Genomic DNA, 18,531 nt, shown 5'->3' on the forward strand with positions numbered 1-18,531 from the left:
GACAGAGAAGTGATCCACCTGAAGTAAAATAAATTTTCCAGGTACTAGCAACTCTAACCCATTGAAAGAAGCCAGCAGTCAGGAATCCACTGAATTATGAATATATAAATTCACTTAATAGTTCAATAGAAACTCTTTTGCAATATGTATTTAGGAGGAAGAAATGCTCAGTGCTGGATGTTTTGGAAGTATACAGAATATGATCCCAGATATTTTCCCGTGGGTGTCATTACAGATGGAGAGATTGGGTAGCCTGTGGCATTAGCAATGGCTGAGAAGCTCCTTGTCTATGTCTCTGATGCTGATAACTGCAGTCATCCCTTATCAATTCCTTGGAGGTGTTCTCTTCTCATTCCCTCTGCTACTGAAGCAAACATCAGTTTTGTATGATGACATTCCTCTTGACTACCTTAGCTGATAAAGCAAAGAATTGAATGAATGTTTGTAAATTAGGTATTCTTTCTCTGCACTGATTATTCTTTAAGCATAGAAATTAAGGAGATTGCAAGTTTCCATCTCATTCTAAAGCTGTCTTTCAGACCTGTATGCCAATTTTCTTTGCTTAATTTTGATTTTTCTAATGAATAAATATGAATAAAAATGCAACAGCTAGCATTTCCAAGCTTTCACAAATTGTGTTAGCCTTCTTGACAGGAACAACAGAAAAAAAGTAATACATGTCTCAAGTATTCCATCTACTTCTTAATTAGCAAGTCAACAAAACATGAGTTTTCACCTCATAACTGTATTGCATGATTCGAATTGAAGAAAATGAAGACTTTGGAGATAATAACTTGTAACCTCTGACAAGAGAATCGATGGAGAATTGGATATGGTGCAATCACCGTCTCCATGTGGTTGTGTCAGGAGCTTGGGTGCTGTACTCAGCTACTGTGAGATTTTGGCCACAGAATAGGCAAGTCAGGGAAAATGTGGAGAATGATCTGTAAAGAGGATATCTGAAATTCTTCATGAGAGAATTTAATATTTCTCTAAACCACTAAACCCACCAAGTGTCACAAATATGATGGTCTGTGAACTCCAATTTCTGAAGTCTGATAGCAGCATAATTTGCTGAGTTTGTGGGTTTTCTTAGGGGTTTTTAGTCAATTGGGTACAATATCTATTCATATTAGTGCCTTTCCAGCAGACCAGTAACCAGTAGGTAAGAACAGCTGTCACAAAGGCAATCATACACATCACAAAGTTTTGCATGAAAGAGTTTCTTATTACAGAAAAATTAAATGTTTGCTGGATTTGGCTGAGACTTTATAAGGCCTACTAAATAGTAACTTTATTTGATTCCAAATTTGCAGTGTGAAAATAGGCACTGCATATTTTGGAGAGAAAAATTTACAAGCTGAGTTCATGTATCTTAATGAGGGTTCAAGAGCTGGGCATCACTGCCTCTGGTTATGTTTGTGCCATTTTCTATCAGTTTGTTTCATTATGCTTGTATGAATACTTCTTTTGCATGAATATGGTTTTGACAGTTTTGGAAAACTGGAGTATTGAGCTGGAACTGATGGTATTTTTCACATCTTGGTAATCAGTGTAACAGGAAGCAAATGTTCCTGGTAGAGATATGGTGACTATTCCCTTTTTACTTTTCAGAGAGAAGAGAACTAGTTTTAAATTGAACATACTTTCCAAAACATCTTCTTTTTAAAGGAGAGAAGATGATTTCTACATTCTTTTCATGTTTAAAGCCTCAGTTTCTTTTCCCGAAGGTGTTTGAATATTTTTTTTGCCTGTTTCTATCTTTTAAAATTGGATCATTCAGTCTGAACCATCAACATTGTACTATATGACCAATCACGCATAATCAATCTGCTAGTTTATAGGTTTTATTGTTTTTAGCTGTATTTATTTTTGGAAAATTTTTGAAAATATCATCTTTAGCAAAGAAATACATCACTAATTTATGAACAATTTGCAGATAAGAAAGCAACTGATATTTTTAGCTGCCTTGTTTTGTACTAGTATACTACACTGTTGCAATAGCACGCAGTGAAAATGTTTTGATCTTTAATCTCTAATGGCTCTACACCAATTGTTTGTTGGGGTTTTTTTCAGTTTTTAATAACGATTTGGGTTTTTTTCCCTGTTCTTTTGCAGGTAGCAGTGCATACCAACTTCCAGCAATGCAAGTCTCAGATATTTTCTACTCAGTATGTTGCAGGAAGTAATATTAGCTATGCTTCAGTCCCTGCTTGTCAGTTTCCACCTCAAGAGTAACAATGATATGTGACTATGCACATATACTGTAAAATAAATCATCTTCTTCATTAGTACAAGACAAATCATATTCTTCAAATCCTTCTGAAAAGAGTTCTTCAGCTACAAAGCAGGCGTCTTTCAAAATCTTTCTTTCTGATAGATCAGGGAATAAGTTTTTTTCCCATGTGCAACACTAGAAAAAGATGCCACTTTCTTTCACAATACCTTGAGGGTACAAAGGGCAGAAAATAGATTAAATAAGGGGGTAGGCCTCTGGCGTTATTAATATAATCAAAATTTTCTGTATTCGGAAACTCTCTGATGTGGGAAATGAATAGTATCCACATGAACTAGTGAGTAGGAGCATCCTGTAATTCCTTTCATGTAACAGAATTATAAAATTGTTTGAATCAGAACAGATCTTAATAATAATTTAGTGCCAGCCGCTGCTCCTCCATGCTTTGTTTCTGAAGCTGATTTACATAAATTCACTTCAAATTAACCATTGAAAACTCTACAAAATAGTATTGGGTAGGCAAAATATTAATAGAATTTTGATATAAGTAACATATACACCAGAAGAGGAATAGAAAATAGGAATAAGTCACATAAATAATAACAATAACAATACTACTACTAATAAAGAATTTTAGTTTTCAATTTGAAAAGAAAAAATAATTGGTTTAGCTGCTTTTCAAAAATAATCACTTGTGTCTTACTGTGATTAAAATAGGATTCTCAAACTCAAAATTGCTTGCTGAATTTTTCTGTGGCTCTAGATCTTTTAAGACTGTCACCTTCCTTTTTTTTTTTTTCTTTGCAGAGATAAAGATTTTGAGGCTCCTGTGATGATATGACATTCTGGTGTGGCAAAATTCCTTATAATTATTGCTAAGCTGGAGCTACTTCCAATATGCTAGTAGGGAATGTGAATATAGGTTTAAAATTATCAGTTCAGTAGAACTCAGTAGCACTTACCCTGTTCCTTTGCCGACAACGTGAGTTGTTTTTCCGCCAAAGATGGAGATTTTTTTTCTCTTTGGTCTACTCTCTCTTCCATTTCAGCCATACTGAATTTAGCACATTAGTGGCCACTAATTTATTTATTTTGTTGTATTTAAAATGCTAGACAACACTATCACATGTTCTTCAATCTCTTTTCTTTCTGTTTGTGAATATCACACTGTGTTATACAAACACAGCAGGGATGAAAGCTAAAACAAATGCAGATTTGTGTCTACATCACCAAAATGTGTATTTATAGATGAACAAACCAGGTCAAATCTTTCACAGTAAAAAATAAATTAAACAGCCATTTGTCAGATGAGTATCTAGAGACCATTATTACAAATCAATAGAACTGATCTTAAAATGGGGGAAATATTGTCAGGGGAAAATATTTTTAATGACATTTTGTGTTTATAAGCACACACAGACACTCACATTAAATAGACACCAGTCTGGTTTTCACACAATACTGCTGCTCCGAAATGAATCACTCACAGCTTTGTATTAGTTAGGCTGAGCAAGACAAATAGTCTAGAGTATTGGTTTAACACATATTAACTCATTTATTGATTAGATGTACAAAAAACATTTCCAATCAATAGTGGATGAGTGAATATTTTTGCTGCAGCAGATCACAGAGAAAATTAATTTAGAATTTAGAATGTATACCTTATCTGAACTGGTTGTGGAGAAGTATCCATGCAGAATTACCTAATCCTCATCTGCTTAACTCAAATGCAGAAGTATAAAAATATTAGTGTACCAGGCATGCAACTATTCTTTGGTTTGTTTCCATCTGGCATTCTTGAAAGAAGAAAAAACAGAAGTGCAGTATATATAGAAAGTACAGGTCTTCTGCAGGAGAATAATCCTTACTAAGGGTTTAACTAAGCTAAAAGATCAGGACAAAATGTAGTTACATCCTTGGCCATAAATAATCAGGGTTTATGGAGGTTCAGCCAGTTCTGAAATCTAAAAAAAGTTCTATTCTGTTAAGCATGTTCAATAAAATAGAACTGTGAAATAGCAGAATATGTAAAAAAAACCTGAAGGGAATGAAAGCTAACAAGAACACTTTTTCAAACCATCAAGGAAACACCAGTAGCTTGTTTTACTGCACAGTGAGTCAAGAGTCAGAGGTGAGATTTAACTCTAAGTTCTTTATATTTACTACTAGTAAAGAACTTGTATACAGACACCTTTCTTAAAGGAACTTTGTAGTATTTTCTCTTTGTACCCTGAGTTGAAAGTCTTATGTGAGCATAGCACACTACGATTTTCTGTTTTACTGATTTTACTCTTGTTACTTAAACATGTAAGTACCCAGCCCTCACACACATTTCTACTAACAGCTTGCAAGTGATTCAGATTCATAAATAACAGAATCTAATGCTATTTCACACATCCTAGGATATCCAAGACTTCAGGAGCAGGCAGATAAGGCCTTGCATCTACAAGAAACTTGTACTCTTCTTGAAGGGCAACTCAGGGCCAGACATAGTAACAAAGTATAACAGCCTCCTTTCTTTTGGCAGTTGAATGTTACCCTTAATGATATTTATTAAAAATAGCAAAAACTGGGTAACTGTGTTTTCTCTTCTGCTGATTTATGTTCCTTACTGTCATCATGGTAGCATATGTTACTATGTTTAGTCTTTCTTTCATAAATCTTCCTTTTACTGCAGCTCTTTTCATCCCTTTGCAATCTATAAAAATATAGCTGCTTTGAGAACAATTGAGAAAATCCAGTTCTAACTTCAATGAGTTTTTCTTCCTTACTGCCATAATGAATCACTAGAAAATATTTAATTATTTCAGACCAAATTGTGATCATTTACTGGCCTAAGTCTGAAGTAAAATCAGTCGACTTGAAGTAAGGAGGTGTGTTTTTTAAAAATAGTATTGATTGTTTTCAAAAGGTTTCTTGCAGTTCTCCTTGGTGAGTTAGTTATTTAAGCAAAGATTATACTTTCATATTGATGACCATTTTCTTGTTCTCTTTTCCCCCCTAAAGCTTCATTTCTTTTGTAATGACCTTTTTCCAAACCATCCTTAGCATCTCATTTTTCTGTACTCCATATTTAAAAAATGAGGGCATTTTGCATCTCTCTCTTTTCAAGGAGGGAAGGAAGGGAGGGAGGAAGGAAGGAAGGAAGGACTCTCTTTTTGGTATACTCTTTTGGGAAGGAAGGATGGATCTCTCTTTTTGGTATACTCTTCTTTTGGGAGCATAAGTGCATGGCAGGTGAGGTTTTCCAGTGCAAATGTAGTAAATTTAGTACCTAATTATAGTCTCTGAAATTTTGGATGAGGGTGCTTGCAACTTATTTTTCCATATACCTTGAAAAAGTTCATTTTCTCTGGTTGAATTTCCTTTGCTAGTTGTTTTGGCATGGTTCAGTTTATTCATTCTGTAGAAAACCCTATTATAATTTTTTTATAAAAAGGCATGAAAAAGTCATTTTCTCTATTGTTTGTTTACATGCCCTTGAACAACTCAAAAGCAGACTTCTCACAAGAGTAAGTGAGAAAGCAGACATGTAAGTCTGTGCTTCTGGTATTCTTCAGTAAGTTTATTTTCAGAGAGTTTGACTTAACATTTAAAAACATATGTAATTGTGCTCATACTTTGTAAGGGGAGGAAACACCACATGCTCAAGTTTTGCTATAATAATCATGCTCTGTGAAAAATGAACATACGTATGGAAACTCATTTCCAATAAGCAACTACTTAGTTTTGGATTATATTTGGAGTTTATTTGTATTACAATAACTCAGAGGAGTACAAATTGACATATTTGCTGCTAAACTACAAAGTTACATTACTGTGTGGAATGACAGAGGGAAAGGAACTAAAAACATTGTTTATAGTTAGCCTACAAATAGAAAAAAGAAATCCCAGATCTCTGTTTACTCCCAGTAACTTTTTCTCCTTTTAATTGGATAATTTTGCCCATTTTAGTTTCTGTGGGTATTTTCATTGTTCATAAGTTGCTGTAGAAAATGTCACTCTTTTAATCAGCAGGCTGTTTTTGAATAATTCCTATCATTCATTTTGTTACTCTTATTTTATTTCATTGGACATGGATACACCACCCAAGATATATATTTTTATTGCCTGTTACAATATTGAGGAGATTTTTAAAATATATTCTTTTCCTACTGTTGAATTGGGACTAAATTTTTACTGATGCATAAGTATATGTAAACACCAAGATTTAAAAATTCTTCCATAATCCTACAAGCTTACAACAACCTAATCTTTAAGTATGTAGATCTGTTGGTAAGAAATTGAATTGAAGTTAGAAGTTTATGTTCTGTCACAGGTCCCCTGCACATCCTGTAAGGACAAAACAGCTAAAGGTCAACCTAATCAGAAAAAAATTGCATGAAGTGATTAAGGCATATTGAGATATCTTAAGACATATTGATTTGTTGTGTTTCAGGCTTCAGTTTGATCCAGAATTAAATGCAAGTTCTTCCATCTGAGTTCAGGGTTGGAAATAGTGAGACACGAACCCCACACCTCCATCATGTAACTGCAGGCTATGAATACCTGGCATTTCTTTACCACATCATTTGAGAGAGCTTGTTAAGCTCTTCAGAGCACATATTTGACCATCTCTTCCTCTCTTTTTTTTTTTTTTCCTTCTTTTCGATTGGAGGAGATTGCTGTGTTGATAAGGACAAAAACTATTTACAAAGCACAAGTCAAACAGAACTCGCAAGAGAATAAGTATTCTGTTAATGGAGCATAGAGATATTTTCTGTGACATCCTCAATTTTGCACTTATAATAAAGGAAAAAAAAAAAAAAAAAGCCCCTTTTTTTGTTGGAAAATAGTATTTTCCATGCAAAGCCGATAGTTGTCTCAGGGAAAGACAGTCCATATCCTGTTTCAAACTAACAAGCAGTCCTATCCAAACTTTCCTGACTGTCCTTCTTTGAGTCTCAGACACAGCAGATCAGCTTTAATCTCCATTTCCCTCAAGAGCTTGGTTGATACGGGAACTGGTGGTGACCCAGAGCTGTAGTACAAACTATTTTCATGTTAAGTAAGAGCTGCAGGCTGCATGAGCACTGTAACCTTCCATAGCACCTAGGATTTCAGGGTGAAAACACTAATAAATCAAACCAACAGGGAGGGCAAGAAATACCAGTGCCTATTACATCAGTAGCTTCCTACAGAGAGTAAGCTTTTGTTTAACAGAAACTGAGATTTGCTTAGTTCCCAAGCAAAATCAAGGAGGCAGGTACCTCTCTGCAAAACCAAGGACTGTGTCCTTCGCTTCAGTAGACATGACATGTTTGGAATCCTCTGTTAGAAGGAAGGAACAAACAGCTCTTTGTTTCTGTATTCTCCTTATAGACATTCTCAGAAATAAATATATAAATGAAAACTCTCCAGAATTAGTATAGACTAAGAAAGCTCTGTGGAGGTTGCTAGGCAGCCAAGGCCAAAGGAAGAGAAAGCAGGCAGGTCTTTGAAAAACAGAATCAGTGACTTATGGGTTATCTGAAGTCATGATTTACTCAATTGTCTTTTGTCATAAACAAGAGACAGTAGAATTTATTTTTCTTTAGCAAATGAACAATGTTTTAAAAAGATTTGATTTAAAAAGTCCTGTTTAATATCTCATACTTATCTATGTTTTCAAGCTATGAAATTTTATGCATGATTATTATTTCTAATCTTTGCTTGTTAGTGATGCAGAAATTTGATGCAGTATATAGAGGCTATAATTTGAAAAATATTTATCAAATTAATTGATTTTTAATCTTTTTTTCCAAATTTAATTTTTACCATATAAGACTCTAGAAAAAGAAAATTTCCAATGTTCCTTGCCCTCAGGAGGTGTACACAGATGTGTTTGACTGTCACTAAAGACAGGAAAAGGCCTAATTTCTATCACCTTGCCTGTATGGTATATGATGAAGCTACTCCTTACAGAAATGCAGAAGTAACCACCTTCCTATTACTGCTAAGTGTGCAAAAATACAGGCATTTCTAACATGCAAGGCAAGGTTGTCATCTGCACTATTAGGTGATCACATTATTGCTAATTGCTGCCTTTGAAATCTCTGTTTATATTTGTGCCTTAAAAGTCTTCTTGAAATTAAGTGTGTCTTCAGCAGTTCTGTCATATCCACATACATTGAGGGAGCACTGTAATCCTACAACTCCTCTCCCATCTCAGATTGTGTATGACAGCTCTAGATCATGTTTTAATCTACCTGAGTTGTTCTCTCTCAATATCTTCAGTTTATGTCTAGAGAAGATGCAATTGTTGTATCACAGTTTCTCAATCTGTGTTTCTTCCACAGGGTGGATGCTGTTGGGGGGGTCCAGGCAGCTCTGTGGAACAGTCTCCAGTGGGCTAGTAGGATGAGAAGGTCCAGGGGTAGTTTGGGAAACGAGGAGAAACATCACCTCCCGAGACGGTAAACCTACTGAAAAGGTAATTAATGTTAGGATATTGGTATGCAAGTCAACCTTTCAGGCTCCATGGATATGCTGGAATGCATGGCAGAAAACTGGTAGGGAAGGGGAGCACGAGCCTTTGTTGTTGTCTAACTGTTCATATAGCATCTCCTGAATGTCTTTCCAGAGCTTCTTAAACTGTGCTGAGTTCCAATTCCCATCCTCATGAGAGAGAGAATTTGAATGCTGTATCTTACAGGATTTTCTTGTTTTCCCATGGACCTGTTAGAGAATATAAATCACAAATTTACAGTAACTTTCCAAGAAATTCCTTATAGGAATTAAAACCCTGAATATGCCAGCTTAAAAGCCTTATAACAATTTAGCAGAGTAAAATGTTCTTTCACAGGGAGAGCTACTAGTTGAATTTACTTTAAAGAACATAATCTCGTTTTATTGGGATTTTTCAGTCTCACCTTAGCTACTGTTTGTGGAGGCTCTCTTCCTATCCTGAAGCCTCAACTATGGATGTTTTTGTTACTAGCATTGCAGAAGTCCAAGAGAATGTGCAAACTAAAAATCTTTCATCCTTCAGAGTAACTGTAATGCTTCCTCATTCATGTTAAGAGGTAGAATTGAGCCATGAAGGATCAAAACATTTTCTGCTGTCCCAAAAGCCCAGCTATAGGTGTATTTTTAAGCCCAGTTACCTTATCATATGTCCATGTTATACACTCATTTCTTGGTTCTCAGCTAAAATTAAGTTTGCTGAATAAACAGTTTTTGTTCACTCATCCTAAACCAATCATTTCCCATGGTACATTATGAAATATCTGACAGGCTGCTTTGCTTCTTCCTTTTATTAATGTGCCTTAATGTATGCAGAGTGCAAGAAAAATAACAATGGAAAATCACACTGGTAGGAAATAGAATGGGAGTTTTGATGCAAAAGTTTTCGTAAGGATCTATTCCCACATCTCATGAGACACCAAAACACATAAAATATCATTTAATGGGGATTTTTTTTTTTTTTTCAGTATAGATATTTTGGCTGGTTGAATACTAGGTTAGGCTTTCAAATGTGTCTGGGAAATACCTTTCTTTTTGCTGATGAGCTCCCTCCAGCTCCCTGAAATTCATTCATTAAAACAGTTCACAGAATCCGCTGCTACAATTCACAAATTTGTGACAGAAGAAATATTTGATGCAGGAAAGGGAGGCCTCACCTCCTGCATTTATATATCTGGGTATCAGCTTATGATCTGCTTTTCAACAATCTTTCAGTCAAACTTGTTGCTAATCAATTCAACCTAGCTTGTCCAGACATAATTTGGTTTTCTATTATCTAGTAGAAATGAGTTTATTTAGCTTTTTTTAGTGAGGGCCCAGTAATTATTACAAAAATTGCACCAATTTGTCTTAGGTATTTTACTGTAAACAAAAGACAGGAATAGCTTGCTTATGGTTGGAACTGGTCTGAGATCCAGAGGACCTAGTGTCAGTCCCTTACTGTGTTTCAGGTGTCTCCTTGGTTGCATTTTTCTACATGCAATGTGGACAGACTCTCATGGAACTTCTGTAATGTTCTTTTGTTGATGCCTTAGCAACAATCCCTTCTCAAAGGGGAAAAGGGATCTTTTCCCTTGAGGGAAAGATGTCATTAAAAGAGCTTTAAATTAGATTTGAAGGGAGAAAGGAATAAAACCAGGCTCACTAGAGAAAAGCCTGGGAGTAACATGCCAGTGTTTGTGGGATGGTGTGCTAGCAGGTCCTTCGATGGTCTGCTGAGTACACCTGAGCACATTTGAAATGCCTTTATACTAATATAGACAGCATGAGCGGTGCAGTGGGGTTGACCCTGGCCTGATGCTAGGCACCCACCAAAGCTGCTCTGTCAATCCCCTCCACAACTGGATAGGAGAGAGAAAATATAAAGAAAATTTAATGCATTGAGATCAGGACTGAGAGAGATCCCTCCCCAAGTACCATCATGGGCAAAACAGACTCAGACTGGGGATATTAATAGAACTTAGTATTAACAGACTCAGAGCAGGATGACAAGAGGGAAGTAAATCTTAAGTACACCCTCCCCTCATCCCTCCCTCATTCTCAGCTCTACCTTTCCTCATCCAGCAGTGCAGGGAGACAGGGAGTGAAGGTTATAATAGTTAATCCTGGGTTGTTTCTGCCACTGCTCAGGGAAAGGAGTCCTTCCCCTGCTCCAGTGTGGAGTCCCTCCCAAGGGAGATGGTTCTCTATGAACTTCTCCATTGTGAGTCCACCCTACAGGCAACAGTTCTCCACACACTTCTGCAATTTGAATCACAAGAGCAAGAGCAGGATTCTCCACTGGGAACAGGTCAATGTGGTTGTACGTACAAATCAGAGGAAGAGTCTGGAAAACCCTGCAGAATAAGATCTGGGGAACTGGGTCAGTGGCTAATTGAACATGCAGTGCCCTGGTAACCAAAAGAGCCAGTGGTGTCGTGGGGTATATCAGGCACAGCATCACTGGTTGGAGGGAGATTATTATCACTGTATTGTTATACACTGCAGCCCCACCTTGAGTACTGAGTGCAGTTTTGGGGGCCTCTAAAGAAGTACACCCACTTATTAGACTGTGTCCACAGCCAACCAACATGGTAAAAGGTCTTGAGAGCAATATTTGTGAGGAGCATCTAAGGTCACTTGGTTTGCTCGGCTTGGAGAAGAGTAGGGTGACCCCATTGCAGGGGGATCATCATCCTCAGGGGGAGCAGCAAAGGGGAAGGTGCTGATCTCCTCTCTCTAGTGACCAGCAACAAGACACAAGGAAATGGAATAAAGCTGCACCAGGGGAACTTCAGATTGGAGATTCCTCACTTGGTGGGTGGTTGGTCACTGGCACAGGATTCCCCAGGGAAATGTTCATGGCCCTAGGCCTGGGAGAGTTCAAGGAACATCTGGATGATGCTGTTTGTCACATGATTTAATTTTAGGTAGTCCTGTGAGAAACAGGGAGTTGGACTTGATGATCCTTTCAACTCTAGATATTCTATGGTTCTATGAATCCAAACTCAATGCCATAGAGAATCATTTGTATTTCAGGCTTTACACTGGGAAAAGAAGTTACAACCCCTCAAGACAAATATGGAAAGAAATTGAAATTAGAGGGGATGATATTATGATATCTTCATCTGCAACATATTAAATGAAGTTCAAACTTCTCCACTCTTAAGGCTTTCTGAGAAACAGGAAGCCTAATGGATTGATGTTCAGTCTCTGATTCTCTGCTTAAATTGTGTTTCATGTGAACTGTTCTTGAAATGTCATTTTGACTGAAAGTAGGGGAAGATAAGAGTGCTGTTTTAATATAACTTGAAATCTTGATGGTAAAAGGTAATTTGTATTTTCAGTAAGAGGCTTTCATCTTCATTGGACTCTAGTGATATTGATCTGATACCAGTACTAAGTACATATCCTTGAATTCTGACCAGGTTCTTCTTCTGGTGTGAATGACAAATGTTTCACATTGTCCTAGCAAATGGAGCTCTTTCTGTGTGTATCTTTGGCTGGTCAGTTTACAAGTGGCTGCATTTTGCTGTTCTGTTTGATCAATACTTTCTTTTGGTACATTTCAAGATGAATGGTTCTGAATTTTCAATCACTGTGCCCCTTTGAGGGTATTTAGAGTAAAGTCATGGTAGTCAATGCAGTGTTTGGTTTTGTTTCCTGTTTTTTAACTGCTGGGAAACCAGTTGTCTTCCATGATTTATGAAAAAGTCCAAACCTTTCAAATTAAGTGAAGTGTATGCAGCTTCAGAATTAATTATGTTCTTAAACATAATGAAAATCTCTATTTGAAAATGAAGCATGCCCCAGAGTTTGAAACAGAAGAAATGAGATATTCAAATCAAAACAGAAGTTCTTTTCACCTAACAAATCCCATAGCCATGTTTAGAACAAAGCTTGTCTCTTGAATGTCTGTGTGGGCAAAACTATCTCTACACAGCTGGAGATTAATAAGACTACAGTCACACAGCATGAGCATGCAAAACTGGCAGTGGCCTTTGCTAGCAGGCAAGACAGCGCCAAGAGGTCTCGAGGGTTTTGTCTTAGAAGAAAGAATGCTTAGACAGAACCAAAGTCAATAATCCTTAAGAGTCAAATAGAGACAGGACAAGTCAGCAATAATTCTTTCAATATTTCACAAAAGGACTAAAGAGTGTGACATGACAAGGGTCGACCATTGGATCTCTGAAATGATCTGAGAAATCAAATATGAAAGAGATGAGCTAACCAGACAGCCTTCACCTGCATTATTGAATGCCATTTAAATGACTCTCTTCACAGCTGATAACACTGTTTATAATGCATTTCTTATGCTTCATATTCTTTTTGTTTAAACTTATAGTGTGAAATTCTTCTTTCATTAAAAAATGGTTGAAAAGCTGGTCCCCTTCGTGTGTCAGAATGCCAATGATTCGCTCTCTCAATTTACTTCTTTCTTTTCCTCATTTCTGTAGGGTTGAACTTCGTTCATATGCCATTTTTTCCTGGTATTTTCTCTCTGTTATTATTTAATTTCTTTCCAATTATGCTTCTCTTTCTTTTATAAATTATTTCCCATTTCATTTCTCAAGTTCTGTTGTGGTGGCAGAAAACTTGTCATCTGATACTGAAGGAGAACAGTTTGTGTTCTTAACTCTTTGTAAGACGATGTTCAGGTACCTTCCTCTTAATATTGTGATTCCTGTACTGTTCCAGCATTATTTCCTGCAATTTTTAACACTTCCTTTAGTGGATTCTTTTGCTTTGACTACAGTAGAATAAAACTGAGTGTGGAAGAGTTGTTCTGAATACCAAATAGAAATTATTTTTCCTTTATTCCCTTGACAAATCGGGGATTTGGAAAAAAATTAGTTGTTGATTTGGCAACATAAAATTGATAGATACCAAAAAATCAGCTCCAAACTACTTTAAGCCTTTCTTGCAAAAGAAAACATGTTAAAGCAGGGTGAAGGAGAGGGAAAAAATTTACTCTCAAATGCATCAAGTTGATCACTTTTTATTAAGGTGACATTTGCATCTGCTGTAGAAGGTGAGATCTCTGTGAGAAATTGTTAACACACCAGACTTCAGATACATAACATCTTTTGTTCATATCCAGTGTCTGATGTAATATTTATCATGAAGTTATTGAAATCTGAAAGATTGAAGAATTGAAGATTGAACAGGCTGGATTAGACAATATGACTATTAACAAAACAAATGAATACACCTTACATACTTAAGGTGTCTGACTGCAGCTAGAACTTCCCAGGACATTTAAATCCATACAAAGTAGCTGGAGATAGAAATTGTTCTTGTGTAATCTCATAAAGTGAGGGGAAGAGACAGAATTCATGTCTATGTGGCCTTTGAGCAAGAGCACATTGAAAGAAATGTGCATGAGGGTATGAATGAAGCATACTTGTAAGCATAGATGTATGTTTTATGACGGGTTTTGGAGTTTATTTTTATCTCACAATACTCTGCTTGCTTTACTTAAAGCCTTAAGCTCAGATTTTGCTAGGTATAGCTTTTTTCTGTGTAAGCCTGTCTTGTGCTGGGGAGCAAGATGCATCACAGTGAGACAGTAGGGCTGTCAGCATGGCTAGGGGTAAAAGGTCAGGAGAATATGTATGCAGTGGAAAAGGAGCTGCACCTCGAGACATGAGTACTGAGAGCACTTCCTACTGCTCTGTTAAGCATCATTATGGGAACTGTGAATGCCAAGTATCAGCCTTTGGGAAGGAATTCCCTCTGGCAGAACAGTTCTCTGTTCCTCCTGCTTAGAAGCAGATGGCAAAGAGGAAGCCCACATCACCAGGCAGACCTGGGTATTCTGTGCCTCTGTAGGCTGAAGAACAGCTTTAATCCAGTAAGTCATTGTTCATTTCAATCATACAGATATTTGAATTGACTTAGAAAAAGCCAAAAATTATTTTGAGGGTAATCCTTGCACTTTTTTATATAAAGCAAGTGAGCAGTACAAACAAGGCTGATTTTATACTGCATGGAACATAGCAGCTAACAGAACTAAACTGTGAATATATTTCTTATGTATTACAGCACTGCTTGATATTGGCCAAGTCAATTACTATACTTTGTCATAGTATTATTTCTAATAGTTTTCTAACATTGTTAAGTTATGGCAGTACCTTTGATGTTTTATGAAAAGAGATATTTGAGCACAAAATAAAAGAGAGGTCTATATCATTCAGATGCTGCAATGAGGGACCCAGTGTATTTAATCCTCTTGATTTACAGCTATTGACTTCTATCTCTTTTAAAACTTTTGAATACAAGAGTATTTGACTTCAGAATCATTCACTCCTTTAGATACATGAAGTAATGCTCTGTACACAATAAGTCTCTGATGAATACAGAAAACACACTACATCAGAACAAAAATGACACTGGTTAATTTATTTAATAACCAAGCAGCACAGACATGCTCAGCTTCTCTGAATATTGATTCTATAGCAAAATTTCACGTTTAGAAGCAGTTTAAGTGAAAATGAGTAGGTAATTTAACTTTGCAACTTCTGTTTGATCATTATTCCAGTTTTACAGACAGAGATGCAGCATTAAGAAAGTTGGGGGTAGAACCTCTTCCCTACTGTATTTGATCTGGAAATCTGGGCTATTTTCCCCACAGAAAGCTCCATTTAGTCTGTTTGAATTTATTATTGCATATCTTTATAGCTCTTTGAGGATCTAAGATACTACAATTGAAAATTACCTTAACCTGTCTAAACAGAGAAAAGCTGTCTTAGTTATGGATGTTGCATAGAGAGAGGTAAGGATGGTCCTGTCTCCAGTCCCATACACTGCCTTAAAAATAAAGCAGCAGTTTATATAGCAAGGGATAATTAGCTAAACTAGAAAATACTGTTCAGTTGCATAAGTATCTCTATTTAGTTTTGCTGGGAATACTAAAGTTTTGGCACCATGCAGTCCACTATGTTTTGAGTTATTAGCAAGAGATGTTCCTCTTTCTCCTGTCCTGATCTCTTATATATTAAGCATTGCAACTAGCTGCTGAGTTCCATAATAATAATTAATGTTGGCAAATATCCCCTAGTGACAAATCTGGGAGCCACCATTCCTTTACTAGAGCTAAAAGTTAAATTTAAAATTGCCAGTATGAAGAAGAAGAGCTCTATAAGTAGAAATTGTCATTTGATACTGAATTGCTGATAATTCAAAAATGAAATTTTTAGTTTCAAGAAAAATATTAAAAAAAAAAAAAGGCATGGTCCAAAAGGAAAAAAAGTGAAAAATCAAGCTTGCACACTGAATTGGATTGATCTGTGTTAGCAATAACAAATTCAAACTTCATATAAATTTTATGCATCCTGGATGGTTGCAGACTGAAATCAATGGTCATTCACTTGCTTACATCAAAATTCTTATTTACCTGATTAGCAGCAAAAGAGTAGAAAATGTATGCTGGGCTTAGGTATTTGAGCAAAGCAATGACACCATTGCTGTGCCCCTGCTATGTCAGAGTCAGGTGGTCAGACAGTGTTAGCTGATGAATCTCTCGAGCAGTAGATCAAGGTCAAGTGATGATTTGCATCCTTTCTGAACTCCATGCTTGTGATGTATGGTTTTGTTGCTATTTTCTTCTGTAACACTCCCAGGCTTTTTTCCTTCTAATGATTCTGTGCAGACAAAATGCCACCAGAAATGTGTTTCCGATGACCTTTCCACTGTCCCAGTATAACAGGCTGATGAGATTCAAATAACAACTGAAGCCTAATAAGAAAATCATAATTAAAAAATGTACAGCCATTCATAATAGATGTAAATTTTATCTTTTTATTTTCTATTTTTCCTTGATTAAAAAACACAACATGAATAAGGTTTTATAAGATGAAAAGAGAAATCAGATTTTCATGAGGTTTAATTGGATGTGTGAGAAATGTAAAGCCAATCTTCTATTTAGGCGTGCTTTGCTTGAACTTATTGGCATGCATCTTCTGTTCCACTTTGCTAAATGTATTCTTCAGCTTCCTTCATTTATGGATATAGAATATTAGACATTACTTATCTTACTTGCAAAACTTTCATATATTCCTGAGCCAAGTGTGAACACAGAATTTTCTGTAGTAGAGTCTAATGTGGAATTTGGTGAGAATTTTGGAGTTAAAACTAAGCTATGCTATCAACAGAATGAAATAACAAGGAAACTTTGTTCCATTAAACTGAGAATTGACTTTCTTAAAAAAAGTATTCGAGGTCCTCACAGGACATCACATTATTAATCCCTCTGTTTTCAAGTTATTAATATAATCAAGGGACATGTAAAACTAACTTAGGGATCATTCAGATGAGAGAAATTTTGTTATTATAATGAAGGATATAGCTTTCGTTTTTAGTCTCAGAAAGAGATTTCAGCAAGTTTTCCAGGCATTTGCTACTTTTATCTCTGAAGCCATGACAGAACAAACAAGAGAAGAGGAAAAAGTGAACATTTTCAGAACACAATAGACTATGGTAAACATAGCCTGTCTGAAACCTCTTAATTCTGATGGAAAGACACTCTCTGACTTTCAAGAGGAGTGTTAGAGCTTTGGCTTTATAATATATTGCCTGTCCATCCAGATATATGAAGATATAAACACACTTGATTTTTTTCTTTTTTTTTTTTTTTTTTTTTTTCTTTCATGCTGGCTTGGACAGAAAATTCTTGATTGATGATTAAATTGTATGTATGGATTTTGATTATTTCCACATTTCTACAGAAAGAGCATAAACTTCAGAAGTGTTGTAAACAACTGAAATGAAATTTAGGATGGGCTAATTTAGAATGCAGAAGAGCTAGGGTTTTGCTACAATAGTTGAGTTTTATTTGGAAAAAAAAATTAAATTATCTCAGTTCAGAGGGAAGTTTCAGAGCCACTGACATATGGTGCTTAAAACCATACCTGCCATGCTGTCATTTCAAAGACATCACAGTTATTATCTCCAGTGCCCTGCAGATGAAAAGGACAAATTCAGTCTCATTATTATACATTACGTTCTTCACTTGAAAAGACTCCATATTCCCTAGTCATGCCTGTGAATTTAGGGCATGTAAGGAATTATATTGAACTGAATATGTAGACAACTATGTTGATCCTTACCCTTCTCCATATAGAGCTTTATTAATTATTTTGGGCATTAAAATTTATGATGTTTGTAAAAGTTATTAATGATAAATTAATTTGGAACTTCTTAGCTTAATTATTTTATTCAAATTTTTTTTATGATTTTTTGCTGTGTTACTCCTATACAAGTGTGGATGCACAATTCATCAACAGCTCTACTTTTTACTTTCTTCCTTTTCTGAACCAGAAATTTGCCATACTTCACCTTCTTTGTTTCCCCTCTTCAAAAGGAATGTAGTACATATGTAAGAATTGCTATGGTAGAAAATCCTTTATATTTTCAGTAAAATGTGAGAGGGACAGAATGGTTATGCTGAATACATCAATATAAATATTATTTTATTATTCTCAAGTGTGTGATCATGTTTTAGTCATTCCTTCCCTTACATTCACCATCGATTCAGACCTTGCCTCATTTGTTGGAGAGGATGGCTTGAAAAAGGAACTGCAAAGACATTTTGGGATTTTTTTTTGAATGTTTGTCTTTACAATTGAAAGAAAGTTTTTTTGATTCTGGGTTGTTGGTTTTTTTTAGTTGGATGGAGCACATTGTTTGTGTTTTAGATGCAATACAGTTTTCTCTGTTATTATTAGGAATTTAAAACTATTCCAGTGCATGCTCGGAACTCCCAGTATAAACAGCTGGAGATCTGCACACAGAGGGGAAGCAGACTATTGAGTTGAGCTCAGCAGTGCATCTGA

The 18,531-nt window shown here is 35.9% G+C and overlaps 1 protein-coding gene across 2 annotated transcripts in view; it reads left to right on the plus strand.

Moving 5' to 3' along the window:
• Positions 1-18,531, plus strand: part of LRRC4C (leucine rich repeat containing 4C) — an 88,528-nt gene that overhangs the window by 29,008 nt on the left and 40,989 nt on the right. Inside the window, exon 1 of one of the 2 annotated variants that reach the window (XM_083864401.1) lies at positions 8,572-8,687. The exons of the other annotated variant lie outside the window; for it this stretch is intronic. The gene's annotated coding sequence lies outside the window, so the exon portion shown is untranslated. Of the gene's footprint in view, positions 1-8,571; positions 8,688-18,531 lie in introns of those variants that run through there. 2 annotated transcript variants of the gene reach the window in all.

This window comes from Zosterops lateralis, assembly GCF_965231275.1.
Source record: "Zosterops lateralis genome assembly, chromosome: 6".
NCBI lineage: Eukaryota > Metazoa > Chordata > Aves > Passeriformes > Zosteropidae > Zosterops > Zosterops lateralis.